This window comes from Balaenoptera physalus, assembly GCF_965194825.1.
Source record: "Balaenoptera physalus genome assembly, chromosome: 6".
NCBI classification, from domain to species: Eukaryota; Metazoa; Chordata; class Mammalia; order Artiodactyla; family Balaenopteridae; genus Balaenoptera; species Balaenoptera physalus.
In genome coordinates this window covers 52,529,292-52,549,842 of record NC_138885.1, presented here as the reverse complement: position 1 = coordinate 52,549,842, position 20,551 = coordinate 52,529,292, and the positions used below count along the sequence as shown (strand labels likewise).

At 40.1% G+C, this 20,551-nt stretch overlaps 1 protein-coding gene across 2 annotated transcripts in view; it reads left to right on the top strand.

Annotated features, from left to right (window-relative positions):
• ACVR1 (activin A receptor type 1) overlaps positions 1-20,551 on the top strand; it is a 125,394-nt gene that overhangs the window by 45,633 nt on the left and 59,210 nt on the right. Inside the window, exon 2 of one of the 2 annotated variants that reach the window (XM_082465075.1) lies at positions 5,290-5,472. The exons of the other annotated variant lie outside the window; for it this stretch is intronic. The gene's annotated coding sequence lies outside the window, so the exon portion shown is untranslated. The remainder of the gene's footprint in view (positions 1-5,289; positions 5,473-20,551) is intronic. 2 annotated transcript variants of the gene reach the window in all.

Sequence of the window (20,551 nt, the reverse complement as noted above, 5' to 3'; positions counted from 1 at the left end):
CTGGTGAGTTGGATTCCTACTCAGCATCTAAATATACACCTGAAGAGAATAGTGCTTTCATGGTAGAATTCCTTCCCAGGATTTCCTGGGAAATTTATATTTTTCCAAATCCCCAGAAAAATCAGTTAAGAAAAAAGGTAAATGGGAAAAAGTGTTGAAATTCTCCTGTGAGAATTAAAACAATCAACATAGAGACATAAGTACATGAAAGGAATCCACTGATGTCAAGTTGAAAGCTAGCCTACAGAATTGAAGGATAAGATTGACATTTCCCAGGGCCAGGTCAGGACAGGAGCGCAGAGGAGAGAATTGGTCATGATTGCTTGTAGCTGTTGCTATGTTGTAAATGTGTATTCATGGCCCTGTCTGCTGCTACTGGTGAGTCATCCTTGCAAATAAAATAAATATAAATTTATATGCATAGCGTGTTGTATACAAATCCTGTGAGTGGTATTCCAAGAAATACGTTTCCAAAGCAAAATAAGCCTTTAAGATGGCAGTTTCAACATGTGATTCTGTGTAGTGCTGTTAACCTGCATTTGGATCTGCGAGGAAGGTTATTTCAGGGATCAACAAACCTTTTCTCTAAAGGGCCAGATCATAAATATTTTAGGCTTTGCAAGCCATATGGACTCTGTCACAACTATCAACTCTGCTGTTTCGTGTGAAAGCAGCCACAGACTATACGTGAAATGAACAAGTGGGGCTGTGTTCCAATAAAACTTTTATTTACCAAAACAGACTGAGGGCTGGATTTGGCTTGCTATTGGAATGCTCCCCAATTATGCTCGCTGACATTCTCTAGCATGTGAACATTTGTTATAGACTACAATTCTTTGTAAATACTATCAAGTTTATTTCTTATTTATTTAACCTTTCTTTTAGATATCCATAATAATGAGTAAAGGGTGTTTGGAACTGTTTTTTGAATAACTTATAACTTGGGGAATTCTGGGGAACTTCCTGGACATTCCCATTTCTCATTCCCAAATCCCAAAGCGTAATGTCTACAGAGAATTTGAAAATTTCTGGAGAAGGAGATTTGCTGTATCCTTGTGCCCCTCTCTGCTTCCTGATTCAATCAGCATTTATCTTTCCGCAACTTATGTGGCTCTCCTTGTTCTTTGAGCTCTGTGGTGTCCCCCAAGCTTGTCTAGGGTGTGTGACCTATTTTTTTCCCCACTGGGAGATTGGGAATCTTGGGAACTGGTTGATATCTTTGTTGCCTTTCTTCAGAATTACTGATAGATAATACCCAGTATTATCTTGCCCACGTATTCAAGTATCTGGAGTAGATTATTCTTCAAGGATCCTTGACGTTTATATGCTTGGTTGTAGCGTTGTTATTTTAGAGCCAGAACAAGAGGACATTTGTAGTATCATGTGGGTGATTTGTGTTATTGTTTGGGATTGGTATACTTTATGCTTTTCTACCATGCTGCTTTAGCACTTCTATTATTTTAAGAGGTAGAAAACAGTAAAGGGACCTAAGGATATTTACTACAAGGATCACTTCAATTCTTACAAATAGTCAAGATACAGTTTAACTTACAGGCAATTAAGAACACAGATTTTGGACTCAGCATAAGTTGAGTTGATTTGTTTTACCACATATTTCAAAAGTGTGATCTTGGGACAGTTTCACTTAACCTCTCTAACACTGTTTTCTTATCTTTCAAGTAGGAATACTGATACCTTCCTCTGCATTTTTGTGGTGTTAGGATTAAATCAGATAATGCAGTTGTGTGTTTAGCACAGTTCTAGAGCTGAATAATAATTGGCATTATTACTAACTCTTAAAGATGGGAGATATTAACCTTGTTTTGTGGCAGAGGAAACTGAAACAAACGGGTTAAATTCTGTAAGATCACATTTATTAGGTTGGAAAACTGGGTTTGGCTCTTTCCTAAGTCCATGTTCTTGCTACCATACGCTGCTTAAAGTAATTTCAGTTAACAGTAATTCTATAGCAAAGACACACACACCATGGTTTATTTGGGTTATGAGGCTAGGTGGATAGACGGGGAAGGTACGAGATGATGTCTTTTGTCTCTTTTTTTTTTTTTTAATTGAGGTATAATTGACATATAACATTATGTTAGTTTCAGGTATACATTGCAGTGATTTGATACTTGTGTATATTGCAAAATGATCACCACAATAAGTCTGATTAACATCCATCACCATACAAGGGATGATGTCTTGAAAGAGCAAGGATTTGTATATTTGAAAGCCACAGTTTCTAGAAGCCAAGGATATAGTTATAATTAAAAAGTTGAGAAAACTTGCCCCGATTTCCCTGTCGCTTAGCTGCTGTATTGACTGCCAAGAACATGTTAGATTTTAAGTACCTTTTATGCTTGCCTGTTATCAGTCCCATCATATCACCACGACTTTTAAGAAACTATGCATGTTCTCTTAAATTGGATGAAAGGAAAATGTACTACTATGTTAAGCCTGCAATTGGAGTTAGAATGTTTTTTTGTATTTCTCCTTTCCCCCTTCCTCACACCCACCCTCCACCACTTCACAGGAGTGTGCCTCTAACCTTTATGGGTCAGATTTTCACATGGCATGATTAGTTGCCAATAATTAAACCTCCATAGCTAAACAAATAAATTGGCCAAGGTTTTGGAAAAACTCAGCTCAATGAAAGTTTTGTGACAAGTTGCTGCAGTTTGCTGTATGCACGTGGTCTCTGACTTACGATGGTTCGACTTAACAATTTTTCAGTGTTAAGATGGTGCGAAAGTGATACGCATTCAGTAGAAAGTGTACTTTGAATTGTGAATTTTGATCTTTTCCCGGGCCAACGACACGCGACATGCAGTACGACCCTCTCTTGTGAGGCAGGGCAGCGGCAGCTCCTAGTCAGCCACGTGAGCACGAGGGTAAACAACCGATACACTTAGAGGCATTCTGTTCTTCACGTTCTGTACGGTATTCAGTAAAGTACATGAGGTATTCAACACTTTATTATAAAATAGGCTTTGTGTTAGGTGAATTTGCCCAACCGTAGGCTGATGTAAGTGTTAAGTTTAAATTAGGCTGGGCTCAACTATGATGATTGGTAGGTAAGAAATAGTGAATGCATTTTCAACTTAGGACATTTTCAACTTACGATGGGTTTATTGGGAGGTAACCGCATTGTAAGTTGAAGGATATCTGTATAGATATTTATTTTATCTTACTGATTTTAATTGGTGCATATGCCTCTTTTTATTTGTTTTTATTTTTTAAATCTCTCTTGGGGTTTTGAACGAAACTACTTTCAGCTACCTTTCAGGATCTGTCACGCTTGCCTATTGGCACGGAGTGCATTTGTGCAGAGATGGGTCCTGAGCAGAACATTTTAAGAGTTAAGTATTTGGAGTTTGCTTTCCACCTTTGCTGTCATTTTACTGACTTGTTCTTCCTTGTAGTACACCACAGTTTTGACTTCAATCCATGGGTTATTTGACAGCCTGATAATTTGAAGACAAATATTAAACTATGCTTAATTTGAAGACTTGATTTTTATCCAGTAACTCTTGAGCACCAACTGTATGCGAGTTGCAGAAGAAGAATATGTGATCCTCGCCTTTTTTTTTTTTTTTTTTTTGAGACAAACCCAGTTCAAGGAAGAGGATTAAGTGCCAGGTCATATAGAATTGAGTCCTATAGAATATTAATACAAGAGGAATTAGAATGGAAAGATCTGGAAAATGTGAAAATCATTAGGGAAGGCTGAGCGAGGCAGGAGAACCTGAGCACATTCTTGAAGGAATTCTCTGCTGGAAGGTGATAGAGCTGGGAAGTTGGAAGGGAAATTAGAAGTACTTCTGTAATTAAAAAAAAAAAAAATCTCTGATTTTTAAAAAGAATCAGAAAAATATGCACCAGTATTTCCTTCTTTTCTTGCTTATCTAAAGCTCCTCCCCCAATAGTACCTATAACTTGAAGACACGGCTGGTGCTAAGCAGGGCGGCCGCCAAGGCCCCTTTGCACTCGCCCCTTCTAAAATGCAGTTAGTCTTCGGCAGACGGGGAAGCAACTTCCGCATGAATCTGCCACATTCCCCTGTCTAGGAAAACACCAGGATTTCCACAGTTTGCTGTGAAACTCAAGGGTTGTGCATGCTGCTTAGCTGAAGAGTTTGTTTTTAAGGATGTCCACTCTAGCAATGGCTTTTTACTCTTTAACTTCACTAAATGATTGCTGAAAATGTCAAGCTTCTGGTTGACCTTTCTACGGGGGGATATTTTTGTCTGTCTTATTTTAGTGTCTTATTTTTACATTCTCGATTCTCTTTTCAAATTGATTCTGAGGCTCAATTTAAACTGAAGCGAGGCAAGTTTTGATATTATTTGTAAAGCATTTCCCTTGAATTTCAAGGTTGATGTGATTTTTTTTTTAATTATGTGATTTTACTTCCAAATAATTATTGAGGAATGCTGTATTTTGGATTTGTTTTCTGCGTTGATTTACTTACATGAAAATTTTCTTGGCAAAGTGTCCCTTGATGTTAAAAAGTAAAAAGGTGCTATTTTCCAAAAGGAGTACGTTTTTCAGTGTTTTGTGTTGCTCAGCTATTTGAATGGGAAAGTTTGGTTCTAATAAAAATTTCCTCTTCCTTTGACAAATATTGATGTTTTTAAAGTCTTCCTAAAGGAAAAGGGAGCTTGGGTGGCTTTTTGTTTTTTTTGATAGTTATCTAGAGCCCCCTTTCCTTCCGCTGTGTGATCCTAACCCCACCATTGTTTTATGAGTCTTTGAACTAGATCTGTCTACAGCTGAGAGTGGTGGTTGAAAATGGACCCAAACCAGGTTATTTTTGGGTGGATACACGAGAAACTGGTTACTGTGGTACATGGGGTGTCTCTAGGAGCAGCTGGGGGTCTGGAGGGAGACTTTCATTCTATACTTGTGGACGGCTTGAACTTTGTTTTTCCCAGGTACATATCATAGTTGATATATGCAAAGCCTTTGTTTTTTTGTTTGTTTTTGTAATGGCTAGAGTACGTGGTATATGGACTTTAAAGGAGCTTGATTTTGAGGTTTACCAACTGCAGATTCCACTGGGTTTTGTGTCACTTAGAAAAATATTTAAGATCGGTACGGACCTATGACCCCAACTTACTGTGTGTCTGTTTTCCAACCCTTTCCATCCTTGCTGCAATTGTAAATCGGCCTTGGTTTTGTGGTCTCAATTGAAAAGCTTGTCAAGTGTGCACTTCCTTTAGCCTGCACATTCACAACTACAGACTTTTCTTCTGCTTAGCTGGTTTTCTTTCTTCTTCCCCTCCGCAGCCCCGAGCCGCTTGTGAACATCACATTGCCAGCGCAAGAGCTACTGGAGAATTCTCATTATTCCAGGAGACTCTGGGAGCGCCTCTCCCACCTCCAGGGCTCCAGGAGCAAGTGAGCGGAGCTCTGGGGAAGAGCCACTGCTGGAAGGACTGCGGGAGGAGATGCCCTGGGGCCAGCTCTAAGGTAGCCAAGCCAGCTTTTTACCTAGGAGCTCTCAGTGGCCTTGCCAGGGCCAGCAGTAGAGACATTTCAACAAATCACCTCTTTTAATGCTCCTTGGCAGAGATCAAATTGACACGGTCACTTCTTAGCCACGATGATCATTTTGTTGGTTTGTATAAATCCAACATAAGAGAGATAGGACCAAACCCAACGGTTCTTTATTTTTGCATTACCTTGAATGTAGGCTTTTTTTTGGTGGAGTTGCTCAATTATCTTTTAACTCTGGCCAAGTTGTTCAAATACCACCACCATTCCCCTACGTATAAAATGCTTCTGCCATTCTTTTCACCTTATAGGACCACTTTATTATTTTTTTTTCTTTCCTTCTGAATAGGCTATGTTTTAGAGCAGTTTTAGGTTCACAGCAAACCTGAGCAGAAAATACAGAGAGTTCTCATAGGCGCCCCTGTCCCCCACACACCCGGCCTCTCCCAGACTCTGTCTCCCCAGCAGAGTGGTCCATTTATTATAGTAGTTGATCCGCACTAACACATCATTATCACCCAGAGCCCATAGTTTACATTAAAATCTGCGCTTGTTGTGCATTCTGTGGGTTTGGACAAATGTATAGTAATATGGATTCCCCATTATAGTACCCTACAGAAAAGCTTTACTGCCCTAAAAATCCAGTGCTCCGACTATTAATCCCTGCCCCCTACCCACTCCTTGGCAACCACTGATCTTTTTATTGTCTCCATACTTTTACCTTTCCCAGAACTACATTTTCATAATATGCTTCCTTGGAGTACTTTGAAATCTCTGTAAAGAAGTCTCGCTCTCAGGATGAAATGCTATTAAGGTTGTGTTAAGCTATGGGGGTAACACAAATACCAACTTCAGAATAGAGTGTGTAAGATGTTTCTATGAGGGGAGGCCTGAAGTGCTAAATGTCTGTGGGAGTGTCTCTGAGTTAAAAGTCGGGATTGCCTGTATATGGTTTGAAACTTGTACATAGAGACAGAGGCATGAGGTCTCTGTAGCCTCTTTAGGTTCAGAGCTTTGGGGGAAGGTCTCTAGTAGCTGTCAAGTGCTCTCTTTTTTAAGGAAAGTCTAATTTATTATTTTCAAAAATTTTATTCTTTTATGTAAAAGTTTATTTTTGATTGTTTAATTTCAAGTAGTACAAAGCAGTCTAAACATAAAATTTTCTCCCTTCCTTTTCTCTTTTACCCACAGCTAATAATTTGGAACACACAATTTTTCACATACAAACTTTTCATAGACACACAAATTATGTGTATTAATTATGTTTAAAAATTGATGGAACGTGGCTACACATTTGGTTTAACAACTTGCTTTTTCCTTTCACTTGATATGCTTTGGATATTTTCCCTTTTAAGCAGAATCTCAATATAAGTAATGACTTCTTAGTGTTCCTTATATGGCTGTAACATAATAACAATCAGTCCTCAAGTGATGGGGTTAGCCTAAAATTTAAAGGGGGATATGGTGTGGGGGAGACCTTTCACGTTAGGGAAAAGACAAAAGCCATGACTGTTGACTTTGGACTCTTAGTCATTGAGGATGTGAGTTTTTATTTTCCAAGGCAGATAATGCACAGCTTTGGGCTGTTGCCAAGGTGTCAGTTATGTCAAGTTTTCATCTTCTGGATGCCTGGAAGGAACATCTTTGGCACTAGGCTGTGTTAATATATTAGCATAGTTGTTAGTTCTGGCTACCATCCTTGGAGCACTATGAGATATTTTCATGCCCATTTAAGGTGGCATGAGGTTGAATGAGTTCTAAGAGAAAGTAATGAATAACAGGGATGGAATTAAGAGACTGACTTTATTTTGCACGTATATTTATTTGAGGGAGGAGGAAGAGATGATGGTGTTAGTTAATTGTTAACCCTGTGATTCTTAATTATGAAACAGGGTTAAAATTGTTCAGCTCAATAGCTTCCTAGTGTGGTTGACAGCGAGAATCACCAGACAAGTTTTTAGATATCTGGGGCCGATATGAATATTTGTATTGTTATTATTTTATAAAATATTTGTTTCTAGGAAGGTAATAATATAATCAATGTTTATAAGGTTTAAAAGGTACAAAAAGAGTGAAAAATAAGTCTCCCTTCTCCCTCTGTCTCCCAGTTACCCTTCCTGGAGACAACAGTTGTTACCAATCTCTTATATATTCTTTCAGAGATTTCAGGCATATACCAGCAATAATCTAATGATTATTGCAATTTCTCTTTTTTTTTTTACCCAAATGAAAAAGCATTCCACTTAGAGATGGGCTGGAATTTATTTAACCAGTACTATATTGATGACCATATAGATCATTTCCAGTTTTATTATCATGAACAAGGCTGTAGGGAATAACCTTGTACATATGTCATTTTAAACATGTTTGTGAACGTATCTATAGGATCCATTTCTAATAGTGGAATTGCTGGGTCAAAAGATATGCACATTTTAATTATGGTAGAAATATTGCCAAATTGCTCTGTTCATAGAGCTTGCAAAGTTTTAGATTTCACCAGCAATGGGTGACAACCCTGCTTCCTCATACCCTTGCCAATCACAGTATAATTGTCAAACTGATAATTTCTTCTCTGCCAAACCTATAGGTGAAAAATGACAGTTTCATGGAGCTTTAATTTGCATTTTTTCTTACTTTGATTGACATTGAGCATCTTTTCATAAGTTTAAAGGCCATTTGTATTTCCGGTTCTGTTCCCTCTATGTTAGTGTCCTTTGTCTATTTTCCTGTTGGGTTATTGATCTTTTTATTATCAGTTCACAGGAGCTCCTATGCATTAACAAATTAGCAACCCCCCGTTCTCTCCTTGTGATGTGTGATATTTTACTTGGTCATTTGTGTAAAAATAATTATTTTGCAGTGTAGATTATTTAAAATTTTGTGTACTTAAATTTACCAATTCATTCAACAAATATTTATTGAATGCCTCTTATGCATTAAGCACTTATTCTAGGCAGTAGGTTATACAATAGTGAAGAAAATAGATCCCAGTTCTTGCTCCATGGAACTTACATCCTAGTGGAAGAGAGAGTAGATAAAAGACGTTTAAAAGTATTAGTTATAGAGGGAATTCCCTGGCGGTCCAGTGGTTAGGATTCGGCGCTTTCACTGCCGGGGCCCGGGTTCAATCCCTGGTCGGGGAACTGAGATCCCACAAGCCACGCGGCACACCCCCCCCACCCCCCGGCCCGGCTCCCACCGCCTCCCCAAAATATTTATAGAGATAAATATATAATCAACCTTTTTGTGGCTTCAGGACTTTGTATGACAGTTAAAAGACCTTTTCCATTCTTAGAGTTAAAAACTTATCTTTCCTTGTAGGGTCATGTGGTTCTTTTTTTAGGCTTAAATCTTTGATCCATCTAGAATGTTAGGTATGAATCCAACTTAATTTTTCTCTAGGTGCTCTATTAATTAGGGTAAGGCTGAGTTGCTGTAACCAAGGGACCGAAATATGCTATGGTTCAAAGAACAGAGGAGTTGACCTTTTTCTTCACTTAACAGTTCCAGTGTGAGCAAAGCAAGTCAGCAGAACTGCCCGTATCCACTGGTCATTGAGAGTCAGGTTCCTTCTGTCCTGTGGCTCTAGGAATTGTCACTGTAGTTATCTGCATGGTTATAGCTGGGTTGCTACCATAGCTGGGTTCCCTCCATGTGAAGGACGAAGGAGAAAGTTCAGGGCAAGCGATCACATGTCACTTCCTTCTTCCATTGGTGAGAACGTAGTCTTGTGGGCACATCTGGCTGTGAGGGAGTGTGGAGAATGCAGTCCGTGCTGGTCAGCATGTGCCCAAGAAGAAGTGAAGAAGGAATTTTAGTGGAAAATAAGCAGTCTCTGTCCCATTGGCTAGTCATTCCAATTTTACTGAATAGTCCCAAATTTTCTCTTTTGATTTCCTTTGTATTATAAATTCCCATGTACATTGTGGTCTATTTCTGGGATATCCATTTAGTTTAATTGATCTCTTTGCCTGTGTGTGTAGTAGGATCACACTCTTTTTCTTAAACTCTTGGAGCTTAATACTTTTTTTTCTCTTTTGTAGGGGTAGTTCCATTTTACTGAATTTTCATATTTATTTTAAGTTCCCTTTTACAGAACTTTAAAGTTTCATTTTACAGAATTTTCATATTTATTTGTGTGTGTAGGGTTTGTAAAAAAATATATGGACTTTAAAAGTATCATATGTAGTCACCACTCCCTCCCTGCTAAGAAGCAAACCTGTTAGTATGATTATTGGGATTGTGTTAAATGTCTAGATAAGTTTTGTGAGGGAGGTTTCACATCTTTATGGTGTTAATTTTTCTCATTTGGTGATAATGTTGCACAGCGTTTGGGAAACATTGATCTGGACTCTCCAATCTTTCGATATCCTTGACCCATGAAACTTATGTAATTGAAGTAGGAGAGAGGAAGGACCAACTTATCATAAGATGCTGTGTTACTTTTTTAGTTTAATACTTGATTTCTGATAATGACTAGGTAAGTAAAGCCTATTTCTCTATTAAAAATTAATAAACTTGTAACTTGAAAAAACAGTTTTCCTGTCTGAAGGTAAAAAATAGTTGACATTTCAGAAGGTTATTATATAAACTTATTTGTAACACAAACCTGGGCAAATTTTTTGCATATATGTATGATATGCAATGCTGTTACTTCCTCCGAGTGTGTGTGTGTGTGTGTGTGTGTGTGTGTGTGTGTGTTTGTGTTAGTCTGCACCTTTTTTTGAACAACACACATTCCTCTTTAGTCTTCTCCTTTTTACCTTTTTATTATAAAGTAAAACACAGATACAGATATCACACAAAATATACATAGCTTAGTTAATTTTTATAAGGTAAATATTTTTTGTGACCACCACACAGGTCAAGAGAATATTAGCGGCCTCCCTAGAGCCCCTTGGCATGTCCCGTGCCTGTCATGGTCCCTCTCTCTCTCCAGAGGTAACCACTTTCCTGACTTCCATAGTAATTGCTTCGTTGCCTTTCTGTATGGTCTTATCACCTGCCTGTGCATATCTAGCCACTGTAGTTTAGTCTTGCACATCTTTTTACGTCTTTGAAGTCTCTTAAACCTCAGGTTCCCCCTCCAGCCCTTTCCTCTTCTTACAGTTTACCTGTTGAAGAACCCAGCCATTCGACCTCTAATTTCCAACTGGCTGGACTTGGTGATTGCATACTCATGGTTCAATTCAACTTGTTCTCTTTCTTTTAGTGGGAAATGGTAGTTTAACCCCACAGTCTGGGTATCCGGAATGCTCACTGCTACTCGGTAGGTCATTGTTTCTAGGCCTTTTTAGTGGACAGAGGAAATATGTATGTATAAAATACTCAGTGAGTTCATACTGTTGCTTCCAATTCAAATTCAGTTTATCTGGTTCTTACTTAACCTTTTCTGAATTACATCTCTAACTCCCTTATTCCACGCAGAAAATTTAGTTTCTCCAGAACAGTAGGGAACAATAGTATTTGAATAGGCCATAGTTAGGCATTTGCTGTCTTCCACACGTTACACACAGTATTCTCCACACCGCCACAATCCCAACACCGCACCACTAGTGATGGTAACTGAAAGGCGAGAAAAACAATTCTCTCTTTGTGTGCTATCCCCATTCTCCTCACAGTTTTCAGGGGGAGGAGTGGGGGATGTTGAAAACTGGGCAAATTTAAACACTGATTAGCTTTTCGATGATATTTGGAGGAGGAATACTTTTAATTTTGTTAGATGAGATGTTGGCTTTATAGTGATGTTTAGAAAAAGTCCTTATCTGTTAAAGAATTTGTGGGTGAAATGATGTGAGTTCTGGGATTCTCATTAAAATGCATCAGGAAGAAAATGGGCAGAATAGAGGAAATAAGATTTCTTATTTTTGGAACTGAGTGGTAGGATGTGGCTTATTTTTGAAACTGGGAGGTCAAAAATAGGGTTTATTATCCTTTTTCTCAACATAACTTGAAATGCCTGTTATGCAAAATTTTTTAAAATTAATTTTATAAACAGTGAAAAGACGAGGACATACGCTAGGGAAAGAAGGTGATAAGGAAGGAATAGTCAGGGAAGGGGAAAATGAGTAAAGAATCCTAACCGGGTGGTTCCGTTTGGCTCAGCGGCCTTGAAGCTGGGTAGCATCTTGAATGAGAAGAAGGGAGGGCTGAGATGTGAGGCCTCAAGGGAAACCAGCGTTTAAGATACGAGTGGCAGAAGAGGAAACTCCCGCCCAAGGAAGCTGAGCAGATCCAACCCATAAAAGTAAAGATAGCAGAGAGATGGAGCCTCTGACTCCCAGCTAGGGAAGACCCTAGGGGATGGACCAGTGGATGCCGCCCTCAGCGTTCTCAGCACCACCCAAATTGCCGGGGGACTGGGGGATTCCTAGGCCTCATCTCAGGTCAATCAAATACAAATCTTGGTGGGTGAGGCTTCAGAGTCTGAGTTCTGAGGAAGCTCCCCTGTGAATCTGACGGATAAGGTCAGGTTACAAAGAGTTAGAACCTTAGCCAGAGGCATTTTGGTGATGGACCGGATGGAGAGCGGAGACGTGGAAGGAGCTTTGTAGAGTGCTCTTTCTAGAAAGTTTTCTGCGAGGGTATGAAGAGGGTTGATATGGGAGGACTTGGGGCCGAGGGAGGTGGTGGTTGCTGAAATAGTGGTTGCTTATAATAATGTAAGAGAGGTTTGCCTGTAAATGTGGAGGATGTGAATGGTTCCTCATGCAGGATGATGGCTGAGTGGTCAGGCCAAGCATGACGTTAGGGCCCCCCCCCACCCCAGTACCAGGTAGGTTATTTTTTTGCCAAGCACTTGAGTTTTGATGGTTTGGGGAAAGCTTGAAAATGGTCATCATGAATTAGATGTTCTTTCTATTTGTTAATATTTTGAATTACACATTAAAGGAAGAGAGGTACTCAAGTCTTTGCAGAGGTACCTTTGCTTCTCAAGTTCTGACTGGGCCTTTGGGCCCATCCCTGAGGAAGAAGGAAGGAGTGGGGTTTTCATGGCTGACATTGGCCCTTTTTTCTTATTCAGCGCTCTTCCTGCTCCTCTTCACATTCTGTTTTCTCTTTTTTGGTTTCCTTTTCTTCGTGTTCAGGTGACACTCTTAGACGTGTAGAACCTCCAAGAGGGGTTGCCTGGTACAGGGTGGTGCTTTCCAGTTATTTGCTTTGGGACTGACTGTTGGAGGGATCCCTGCATTCTCTGCATTTCCTAATGTCTGACTTCGAAGGTTGTGGGGAGAGCACTGAGGCGAGTGCCCTGTTCCTCCTGTTTTTCTCTGCCTCCATGTCTTTGTTCTTCATAACAGGTTGGGTTCATCATTTCTACCCTGTAGGCTTTCTACTTCTGCGTACTCGGGAGCATTTTCCGTCTCCTGGATTTCCTTTCTTTCTCCCCACTTAGTAGAGTGCATTTATTTTTACTTTTTTTTTTTTTTTAATTTTTTAATTTAATTTAATTTAATTTAATTTATTTATTTTTGGCTGTGTTGGGTCTTCGTTTCTGTGCGAGGGCTTTCTCCAGTTGCGGCAAGTGGGGGCCACTCTTCATCGCGGTGCGCGGGCCTCTCACCATCGCGGCCTCTCTTGTTGCGGAGCACAAGCTCCAGACGCGCAGGCTCAGTAATTGTGGCTCACGGGCCTAGTTGCTCCGCGGCATGCGGGATCTTCCCAGACCAGGGCTCGAACCCGTGTCCCCTGCACTGGCAGGCAGACTCTCAACCGCTGTGCCACCAGGGAAGCCCTATTTTTACTTTTAACATGCCATTAATTTCTAATTTAGGTCAATTGAGCGTTTTGATTTTTTTAAAAAATAAATTTATCTTATTTATTTATTGTTTTTGGCTGTGTTTGGTCTTCGTTGCTGCGCGAGGGCTTTCTCTACTTGTGGCGAGCGGGGGCTACTCTTTGTGGCGGTGCGTGGGCTTCTCACTGCGGTGGCTTCTCTTGTTGTGGAGCACGGGCTCTAAGCACGCAGGCTTCAGTAGTTGTGGCACGCGGGCTCAGTAGTTGTGGCGCACGGGCTTAGCTGCTCCGCGGCATGTGAGATCTTCCGGGACCAGGACTTGAACCCGTGTCCCTTGCATTGGCAGGCGGATTCTTAACTACCGCGCCACCAGGGAAGTCCGAGCGTTTTGGTTTGGGTGGGTGGTTTTTTGGTTATGAAAGTTTTCTGGTCTCTTTCTGTGTGGTATCAGAGCCTCTCCCTGTCTTATTTCCCCTCCTCCTTGTTTTCTGTTGTGGTTACTTCGATGCTAACTTGTTCCACTTGTACACTGACCCTGTGTACACGGCTCATTTTCTTTCTCATGATCATATTTATACTTTTGATGGATATATTTAAATGAACAGCTGTGCATTTGTTGAGTCATACCACAATTATCTGATTCTGCTTTAGCTGCTCCAGGGGCAAAAGCATATTTCAAGCGAAGTTGTGAGAGAATTCCGTTAATCACATTCTAACTGAGGGAGGGGAGAGGAGAAAGACCACTAAGAAAAGTCTTTTTAAAGATGAATGTTAATTAGTTGTTCAGTTATTTTAGAATAGATTGATTTGGTTGCTATTTAAGGTGTCACCTGAAGAAACTTTATAACGATGTAAATAACTATAAGGGTTTAATGATATCAGCCGGGCTAAATTCTCTGGAACTGTTGATGTGGGGATAAACTTAGTAGCTGGTTTATTTAAATAGATAAGCAGTCTTTAAAAGAGTTTCTTTCTGTGAAATCTGGTGTTCTTGACTCAGCATTCCTTGAATTCATTGGCTAAATATTTTGTTTTAAGCTTCCTGAACAGATAATGTATGATACAGAAAATGTTACAACTTTCTTTTTCTTCAAATCTATTAATTGCTAATTGTAACCTCTGATTGAGTCTTTGGCTTCCATCAGCCAGATCTATTTTTCTCTTGACACTTCCTCAGGGTTCTTTCTGAAGGTTATTAATAGGCATGGAAGCATGGCTTTCCAAATAGCGTCAATAACTGTTAGGAGACTAGTGGGGGGCAGAGTGGGGGGAGATAATATGTCAATTCCTGACTCCTAGGAGATGTATTTTCCAGCTACAGAAGCTGTCTCAGAGGTCACTGGGGATGGCTCTGGGCAGATCAGCTGGTGTCTGCAACTAGAGATCCAAGCAGTCCTATCCAAATGGGATATTGTCCACCAGGGAGTTGTCTGGTATACCCAGAGTCTGCCAGCCGTCTCTTTGTTTGGCTGCTTCTCTTGGATGACACCCTTGAAAACTGAAATCCAGGTTACAAATGATATCTTTTAATTTATCTCCAATACCTGGTTGCAGCTGTATTACATTGAGGATGAGGACCAGCCCTCTCCCCCAGTCATTTCCTTGCCAGCCTGTAAAAAATTCCTTAAACCTCACTCTCCGTGACAGGTGTCACGCAGCGTTAAGTGCTGTGAAGACGGCAGGGCACTATAGGGTGAGCGTGGGGAGGTCTGAGGCAGGAAGGGGCTTGAGTGTGTGTGGGGTACGGATGAGAAGGGCTCTGGTCAGGCTGGTGTATAAAGGGTGGTTTTTCTCACCTCCACAGAAATCTGCTCTAGTGCCTCCCCTTTTAAAAAGAGAGAGAGGGAAGTATACCTCCTTGGTGCTGACGTCTTTTCTATTTAATTTCCCCCCCACCCTTCAAATTATTAACGCGTTAGTCACATTAGCCTTAGAATTGGGACAGTTGTGTCAGATGGCAGTGCCTGAGACACCATTTGTCTGGTAACAGGAGGGATAGGTAGGGTCTGCACTCTTAGGCTAAAGGGGAAACTGCAGGCAGTGAGAAATGCAGCAGAGGGCCGAGAAGGCATCTAACTGAGGGCTTTGGGAGGAGGTGGGATTTTAGATGGACTTCACAGTTACTCATCTAAGAGTTTCACTGGTGGAGTGGAGTTGGGGGTGAGGGTAGGGGGAATAACAGGCTCCTTTCTACCAGTAGGTTAAAAAAAAAAAAAAAAAAAAAAAAAAAAGAAAGTCCCAGTTTGTAAACTGGAGGGAGAGGAGCCCTGAGCTGCCTAAGAGAATAGAACAAAACAGCTGGGAGATGATGGGTCCTATCAGTTGAAACAAAGCGGAGAGCCGTGGCTATTTGATACAGAGGGAATGAGGTGGAAAACGAGGGACAGTTTCCGTGTAGTCAAGCGCATCAAAATAAAACCGAGACTTGAGATACCAGTAAGGCATGCCGTGGGTGATCAAAACATTGGAATCTCAGAAGCTTAGCTAAGCTATTATCTTTATATTTGGTAGGGGTGTAGCAAAGTCAGTTTCGTCCTGTATACAATTAAAATAAGTCTACTGGGGTTTCTTTGGTTCTTACATGGTAGCTTATCCTTTTACTTATTTTCATTCACTTAAGCCTCATGTACCTACCCTTGCCTTTTTTTTTTTTTAAACCAGATTATATTATTCTTTTCCTGGCCTTTCCAAACCAAATCTTGGGTCCATCTGTCACAGCTGGAATGTTTGTAGTGTAACTCTTTCAGTCAAAACCCTTTCTTTCCTGAAATAATCTGTAATTATTTCCTCTAACTACAGGATGAACTGATCCAGGGGCTGGATTTCAGTTCTATAGGACTTGTCCAAGAAGCTATTTGTATTCATCTATCTTGAAAGATCAAATTACATGCTAATATTCTGAAAGTAACACCCCACCAGAAACCCTCCCGCAGCAGTGAAGTCTATATAAAACCAAGCCCTGGCAACTTGCACATTGCCAGTTGAGACAGAGTGGGGTGTTAAAAATATTTCACAGGTCATTTGTGAACTGGAGAAAAAGACCCTGACTTAACTTATATGGTATGATGCTTTGGTTTAGCCTTTCTTTGCAGCTATAACTGACAGCCCATGTCTCTCTCCACCCTTTCCAAAGGCCCAGGTAGTTTGGAGCAAGCTGTCCTTGGGTTGTCTCTCTGCTTGTTGAGCATAGAAGAGACATAACTATTGTCACATAATGGCTGATTTTTGTCCCCCTTGGAGGTGGTGGTTGTAAGTATACCTTCCCTCAAGATTGTATGTTTAGAGTCTGTCTTGCTGGATCTAATTTGCCCCCCAAATGTGCCCGACTTAACGCTAATTTCTGTTTTTATTTTATGATGCGTCACAAGAGAACCGAAGAATGGGGATGGGAGGGAGGAGGTAGCAACCACTTGTGTACTAGCAACGTGGCTTGTTTTTTTTTTTCCCCCAGGGGCAGGGGAGATAATCTGAGGTTACAGGGTGTATGAAATTAATTTTGAGCTTAGAGAAATGGAAAGAGGGCATGATTGAAAGGTGGCCCAAATAACCATGAGTAAAGATTGTTTTCTGAGAGGAAAATCAAGATGGGTAAAGCGCACGTGTTGAAGCTTGGATAAAATGTTAAGGAAGACTATGGTTAGTTCCATAGTTTAGGAAGCTAAACTATGGCTGGCTGGTTTAATGAAGGTTGTGAGCGTTTGGTAATTAGGACCTGAACTCTGGTCACATGGCTTTGGGTTTGACTTTGTGTGCTTGAGCAAGGTACTTCTACCTACCCATTTTCTTATCTGTAAACTGGGATTAATATGAGTATTTATTTCAGAGTGTTTTGGGGAGAGGTTGAAAGAGATAATATATAGGATCCCTAAGCACAGTGCCTGGCTGCTTAAGTAAGTGGCACTACTGTTACTGTAATAATGATGTGCTGTTGACCGATAACTAAGGGAAAGCAGAATCACTCTACTTCTTTTCTGCTTTGCCTCTACCTTTTATATTAAAGAGAAAGATTTTTTTTTCTTATGGAAGGCATAGCATAGGCCATATAAAAGAGACATAAAGAAAAAAACTGTCATGGAACACTTGTGATAGCCCTCACCAACGGTGGGTGAGCGACTTCACGTGGATGGTGAAAAAGTCATTCAAAATAGGGGTGGGTGAATGTACAATCCATCTTTCAAGATTCTTTCTAACTTGGAGAGTGTTAGAAGTTGAACTGAGCAGAGTATCAAGAAGGTCCCTATTGAACGAGTAGGTGCTCAGTAGATTATGTGTTGAACAAATGGACAAACCAAATGAGTCTAGGCCACCAGGCCAGACAAATGAACATTTTGTAGAGTTTTCTGATGGGAGAGAATCTCAGGGTCCATCTTACAGCTTTGCTTTCATCCTCAGCATACGGATAACAAGTTGTTTGCTGTTCCTAAGTTCAGGTTTTAGAAATATCTTTTATTCTTATAGTAGATTATCAACTAGATTGCTTAATATGAGTCCTAAAGGTTGAATATAGAAGTGCATTATACTCCTGGTTATTCTGTGACTGACATCAAAATGCTTTGTGATTTTTGGGGGGATGTATTGCGGTATATCTGTGGCTTTATCCAGCTGTAAAACTGTGATGAGCAAAAGAAGTGCCAAACTTGGTCTCAAGCCCACATGTGTTAAAAATTGAGCTAAACGCCAGCTCCCTAACTGGATGTCAGTCTGATCTATAAATGGAGTTTGAAAAGTACCATAGGATTTGGAAAGCAGCTCTGTTTTGCCCTGGTGGTATGCCTGTTTGGAGTACAATATCATGGGACTGTTCTATCTCCCAAGTGAGTAGTCCTGAGACACTGTAAAAGATGGCACTGATTTAAAGAGGGTACCTTAGTTAAGACCCGAGGTCCCTAACCTTTTTCTGCATAGCTCTTTGCCTTGTGTCTGAAATATTAACATCAGTTACCAGGGCTAGAGGGCCTTATCCAAGAACAGAAAGGAGGTGGTATATACTGGGGCAAAAATTTGTACTCCAAACGCTTCAGATAATATTCTGTAACCCTCAGTAGCCTATGAGTTTTTGCAGTCAGGGATTTTGGCCTTAGAATATTGCAAAAGGATTTGGTTGGACCTAAAGGAGATGGACGCTGGAGTACCTTCTGATCACAGTTTTATGTCTCATTTAAAAAATACTTCGTTGTGCACATAAAGTATTATTCCTACATGAAATAGATATCTGATGCCTTCTCCCTTGACCACTAGACTTATTGTTGACTTCCTTGATGTTAGAGAGTTTAAAGAGATTTTTAAACCTGTGGAGCTGTAACATTTTTGTCAGGTATCGAGCCAATGCTCAGCCTAAAATATCTGGTACCATCTGGTTACCTGGTATGGTAGAAGGACTGATCATTTACGAGTAAGGCAGTGCTTCTCCAAGCATGGTCTGAGATCCTCTGGAGTTTCCAGGACTTTCTCAGGGGTTCCACAAGGTCCTTCTTCCAGTCACATATATGTCTTCATGTACGAAGTTGGATTCTCCTTTCTTCAGCTGATACAACATGTCGTTCCAGATTGAATGCAGAGTCATATATGAGAATCCAGTTGCCTTCTACTAAGTCAGACATTATAGAGATTTGCAAAAATGCAAAGTGATGCCACTTTCCTCATTACACCTTTTTGTGGGGGAAAATACAGTTCTTTTTTTAATTTAGAAAAAATAGGGTAATATGTTTATTGTTATTTCACAACAAATACAGTATTTAAAACATTCTCCATTTTAATTTCTAATAGAGTAAATATTGGTAGAAATAACTTACATAGACAAGTTCCTTAGAGTCCTCAATAATTTTCAAGAGTATAAAGAGATTCTGAGACCAAAAATTTTAAAAACTACTGGAGTAAAGCATCCCTGAACTATTGAATTATTGCCACTCTCTTTTCCCACTACCCAGTTCATCTTTTTGGCCAGCCCACATCTGAAACTCCTTAGCCAAAAATACTTGAGTGCAAGGGAGTTGAAAATTACTTCTAAAGACAATGTTTCCTTTTTAGTACATTTAAAAATTCAAAATAGATCCTTGGGGCTTCAAGTTGGGACTTCAGCATATTGATGTTCTTTATATGTAAAATATGATCAGGAAATTTATTCCAGAACATTCTCCTTTCTACATTTGTTTTCCCTTTCCTTTTGAAAGTACCATTTTTAATAGCTGAATTAACTGGTCAGCAGAGACACTCCAGACACTGAACAGAATGGCAACCAGTAAATGCTGCTGACACTTTTTCCCAAAGATATTTGGCAGATTTTGAGCTATCTATCTATAAACAGCAGATTAGTTTGGAAGCCTGAATTTATATCTCCATTTTTTCCCCCTGTTTTCCATTTGGGAGCCTAAATTATTGTTTTAATTTTGCTTGCACAATAATAATCAATTAAAAGGTGTTCAGGGGCATGGGCTTTTGTTGGCTTTGTGACAGGAAAAATTGTCAATGGTGATTGTCTTTTAGAATTATTTTTTAAAATAGTGAAAGAATTCTTGATTTCGAAGCTTGAAACTTGTTAACTGCTGATTTTTATTATTACCTGAACTAGATTCTAGAGATTAAAGTTAACAGAGATGATAAATGTCTTAATCCTGCTATTCCTTTGCAGGTGTGTATGTGCTTTTGTGTTACGGGCGGTAGGGGGGCGGGTAACTTCTAATTCTTTGGAAATTAAAGTTAAATTGAGCCGATTAGTTCAGGGAGAATTTGAATTCAACGAGTATTAAATGTGCACCTACTTGGCTCTAGTAGTGATGAACAAAATAGACTATAGATTTTACTACCATGAAGTTTACAGTCTAGTGAGGGAGACATATGTTCAAAAGCACACACTCAAACGTGAATATGTAATTATTAATTATGATAAGTGCTATAAATAAAAATTAACAAAGTGGTATATGAGAGTGTAATGAGGGCATATGAGGGTTTAGGCAAGCTTCTAGAAGGAAGTGACATTTAAGTTGAGGCTTGAAGGTTGAATAGGAATTTGCCAGGTTGGGTCCTGAAAGAAGGGCTCAATCACTGGGAACTTCATATATACAGAGGTCCAGAGATAGGCAGGGAGCTGGCTAGTTGGTGTGCCTGGGAGAACGGGGTGGAGAGGGGCCTTGACAACAGCGAATGTAGGGAGGTGAGTAGGGGGCTTACTAGGGCTTACCATGTTTTACCCAGGTTCTGGCCAGGGGCTACCTCTCCAGCCTTCTTGGGTTTTCTCTCCTTATAACTCCTCTCTCTAGGCTCTCTATGTCCTAGCCTGGTGTTTTTTTCACATGTGAAATATGCCTTAAGTCCTCAGGA